This window comes from Otolemur garnettii, unplaced genomic scaffold (assembly GCF_000181295.1).
Source record: "Otolemur garnettii isolate 467f Iridium unplaced genomic scaffold, OtoGar3 scaffold00196, whole genome shotgun sequence".
In the NCBI taxonomy this organism is placed as follows: Eukaryota; Metazoa; Chordata; class Mammalia; order Primates; family Galagidae; genus Otolemur; species Otolemur garnettii.
In genome coordinates this window covers 466,276-470,972 of record NW_003852591.1, presented here as the reverse complement: position 1 = coordinate 470,972, position 4,697 = coordinate 466,276, and positions in this window count along the sequence as shown.

Here is a 4,697-nt window from a genome sequence, read left to right as displayed (position 1 = left end):
CCCCCCACAATGCCTGGCTATTTTTAGAGACGAGGTCTGGAACCTGTGAGCTCGGGTATTCCACCTGCCTCAGCCTCCCAGAGTGTTGGGATTACAGGTGTGAGCCACAGCACCTGGCCCAACATCCCAGACTCCTCATGAGTCTATGATGCCTGCCTTTTCTTTCCTTCTTTCCCTTCCTTTTCTTTTTCTCTTTCCTCCTTTCCCATCTCTCCCTCCCTATCTTTCTTTCTTTTCTTTCTTTTTTTTTTCTGAGACGGAGCCTCAAGCTATCCCCCTGGGTAGAGTGCCATGGCTTCACAGCTCAGAGCAACCTCCAATTCCTGGGCTCAAGCGAGTGGCCTCTGCCTCTGCCTCCCAAGTAGCCGTGACTACAGGCGCCCTCCACAATGCCTGGCCATTTTTTGGTTGCAGCCATCATTGTTGTTTGGCAGGCCTGGGCTGGGGATTCAAACCTGCCACCTTAGGTGTATGTGGCTGGCGCCTTAGCCGCTTGAGCCACAAGCGCCGAGCCTCCCTCCCTATCTTCCTTCCTTTCTTTCCACATTCCTTCCTTCCCCCTTTCCTCTCCTTTTTCCTTCTTTGCATTTCTCTCTCTCTCTCCTATTTTAGGGGAAAACCCTAGGTACAATTTCCAGTCAAGAGGCCTCTACCATTTTCCAGGTGTAATTAAAGGGTGTTTCTGAGGGGAATGGGCAGGATGAAAGAAGGAAATAAACATTTTGACTATTTAGTTGGTGTAAGCAGCATGGTAAGAGCTTTGGTTATGTTTTGCCTCATTTAATCCTATGAACATCCATAAAAATTAGGTTTTGTCATTTTGTTCACTTAGGTATCTCGATCAATGTCACATGGTTTTTAAAAGACAGAGCCAGAGTAAACCACGGTCTGTTAAGTTAAAGTTTGGTGCCAACTTGCATTGCTGATTGCTATTATCTTCTAGCTTTATGCTACACTTTTCAGTGTAATAGAGAAAATGATCCCTTTTTGGGGTGACATTAGTCAACCCCTGGCTCAAAACCCAATAGTGGTCAGATAGGTAATTCTACTTGGCTTTCCAAGTCTTTTACAATCTGCCTTTCTTTTATTTGGTCATTTTAATTTCTCATCACTCCCTTTTTGCACTCTCCCTTCTTCTGGGATTTTTATCATTGCTATCCATTAATTAATTTCCACTTCCACAGTTTCTATTTTCTTCTAATCAAGTTGTCTATGGGTTTGGAGAATTAGGTTCTCAAACACATCCTAGAAAAAGTGCTACATACCTCACTGCTGAATATTACCAAGGTCACCTTCAAAGTACTCCCCTTGGGAAGCCAGGCACTGATGCCAGCACCCAGTCCACCCTTTTTCTTTTCTTTTTTGAGACAGAGTCTCACTGTGTCACCTTGGTAGAGTGCCCTGGAGTCATAGCTCATAGCAACTTCAAACTCTTGGGCTTAAGCGATGCTCTTGCCTCAGCCTCCACAGTAGCTGGGACTACAGACGCCCACCACAATGCCTGGCTACTTTTTTGTTGTAGTTGTCATTGTTAAGCAGGCCTGGGCTGGGATCGAACCTGACAGCCCCAGGTGTATGCGGCCGGCGCTGAGCTACAGGTACCGAGACCCAGTCCATCCTTTGAAGCACAGCTTTGGGTGCATAGCTTCTCAAGGGGAGTACTTTGAAGGTCACCATAGTGATATTCAGCAATGAGCTATGTAGCACTTTTTAAAGGATGAATTTGTGAAATTAATTGTCTGGCCTTGTACATCCTTCCATGCCCAACTTAAGTACCTCCTCATCCATTCATCATCCATTTCTAGTCCTCATTCAGCTCTTGCAGCCCTGCTCAAAACCTTTTGTTTAAACCTCTTCTCCGCTAAACAAAACCAAGGCTGCTTAGCCTGATAGTCAAGTCAGCCATCCAGCTGCAGACATGTGCTGAGAGTCAATTATGTGCTAGGCACTCCCTGGGTGCTGGAAGAACCAGACAGACTGGTCTCCACCCTTATGATGAACACAGTGGGCATTAAATAATTACAGATAATTAATTACATAATTACTAGTGTGAATCAAGACATTACACGGTCCTCTGCATATCTTTTCAGAGTTCTTTTTCCATCCTTCTATTCCATCCAAATGGGTCTATATTTCCAGGTTTTCCTACCTGTGTGGCTGTGCCCACCCACTCCCTCTTTTACTGGATGGACTCTGGGATTTACCCAAGATTCTGGTCTTCCTTCTTCCCTGAAGCCCGTCTAGACAAGTTTACTCTGAAGGATCTTCCCTCATTTGAATTCCTAGCACTTATGCATTCAATAGCTATTTACTGTATGACTTGTTGAAATGTTTGATGACTAACTCTTCATGAAATCCTGAACACATGGTATGGCATTAAAGATTTAAATTGTATAGGGAATTAAGAGTTTTCCTATTGAGAAGGATCAAGGATTTTTTTCTCCCTCTTCCCTTCTCCCAGAGAGCAGAGAGAATCTACAAAACTATCTAGAACATACAAAATTACAAATAAGAAAATGACAATAAAATTACCCAAGGACTCATAATTCTACTACTTAAGGAGACATACCACTCTGACGTTTTTCTCTTTCAATACTTTTTACTGTTTGTTATTCTCTTTGTGTTTACACCCAGTTCATAAAACTTCTTTTCCACTCAGTTAAAACTTTTATCAAGAGAAATTTTTTCTTATGGGCTTAAAAATATACAAAGCACGTTCACCTTCACTCCTTTGCTCTCTTCTGCTTGTGGGTGGAGTGATTTTGAATTTTGTCTTATGGATGACCTAGAGAATTTACTCAGATACATCTATCTTTTCCAGTTTACTAATTCTGAGTACAGTACGAACCTGAACATTGTTTTAGGGCCTTTACTTCAGAAATCCTTTCTCAACACCCTCTTCCTTTTTTTTTTTTTTTTTTTTTTGTGACTAGATCTTGTTCTATTGCCCAGGCTAGAGTGTAGTGATATCATGAAAGCCCACTGCAACCTCCAACTCCCAGACTCAAGTGATCCTCCTGCCTCAGAGCCTCCAAAGTTGCTGAGACTACAGGCATGCACCACCATACACAGCTAGTTTTTCTATATTTTGTAGAGATGAGGTCTTGCTCTTGCTCAGGTTGGTTTTGAACTTCTGGCCTCGAGTGATCCTCCTGCATTGGCCTCCCAGAGCACTAGGATTATAGACTTGAGCCACTGTGCCTGATCACTTCCCCTTTCTTCTACAAGATCTCAAATCTGTGGGATGCCTAAGTATACAGTATAGTCATATTTGTGGCATGGTATACAGTGTAGCCGTATTTGTGGGCAAAACACAGAACGTCCAGGCTGTGAGAACAAAGGGGATCTTCCTGCTCACTCCTTTCACACCAGCAGACTGCCTAGTTTAAGCTCTTTGCCAGGGTGGTGCAGCTGCCTGGTTATCTTTCCAAATTCCCTCTCCCCCCTCAAACTAAAATTAAGCAAAAGCACTAATCCCTTCTGCTGAAGGGGAAAAGGTAACAAAATTTGGTAGAGATTGGCCTAGATTCGTCTGTACTGGCTTGTTTTTAAATTTTAGAGAACCTTTCTTATCAGAAGTTGACTCTGCTATGATAGGATTAAAGAAGAAACCTATGGGCCACCTATCTCTTTCTTAGTGTGGGAAACATGGAGTATACAAATGGCATGTAGGAAGAGGTCAACGCTTGCTCAAGAGCTGCAGCATCGTTTTGCATAATATACAGTATATCCTGCTTTGGTTCTATCTAATTTGATCTCTGCAGACGTCACCATGATCCAAAGTGCAATTCCAGAAGGGAAAGGAAACTCAAGGGTTGTAGAAAAGATGATTCACTTCAGAGAGACCAAGTCTGTTTGACCACAGTATTCCCAGTCTCAGTTTGAAACACCAGGAAAGTGGTCTCTCGCCTTTCTAAATTCTAATAATGATGACATTGTAATTTCTTCTCACGGGAACCTATGGAAGGGCCAGTCGGAGGCGAGAACTGTGGTTTTCAGAGGTCTTCTGAGGAACAGTCCAATGACCCTAAAAGGAAGGAGGTGAAAGGCTTCGGGGTGGGAGTGTGCGTGGGGGGGAGCGGAAGCTGATGCACCAGGTTGGGCTGGGGCAGAACCACATCTAGGGAAGGAAGAATCCAACTGTAAAAGGGATCGGGGAGAAAGCGCTCGCCCGAGGTGCACCCCAGCTCCCTCCTCCTCTGCTCACTTTCAGAAGCGCCTTTAGGATGGGAGCCCCTACCACAGCAAACAAAGGAAGGACCTCCTGTCCGGCGCTTTCAGTCTGAATGAAGGCTCGGCGTTACCTTTCCGGGTACACCCTTCCCTCTCAGCGCATCCAATGGGGCCCGCTCCTCCTCCGCGGGGAGGTGTTGAACTCTCCCTGCAAACGGACAGGTACCGCGGACCAATGGCAGGAGCTGCGGTGAGCCAATGGGAGAGAGAACTGGGTAGACCTGGGTTTGAGAATGAGAGTCCGCAAGAGGGGCGGGACGAGGCGGAGGCGCGCCGAAGGGGCCGGGGGAGAGGGACCTGCGGGGTGGCTGCCGGTGGCTGGCCCGCCGCTCCAACCGCGACCATAGGAACCTGCGCACGGGTCAGCCGCGGCCAATGGGAAGGCGAGCTGCGCGGGGGGCGGGCCGAGCTCTGGACGGCCGCGCCCCCTCGGGTCCGCAGAGCTGGGGCGGAGCCAGGCTCGC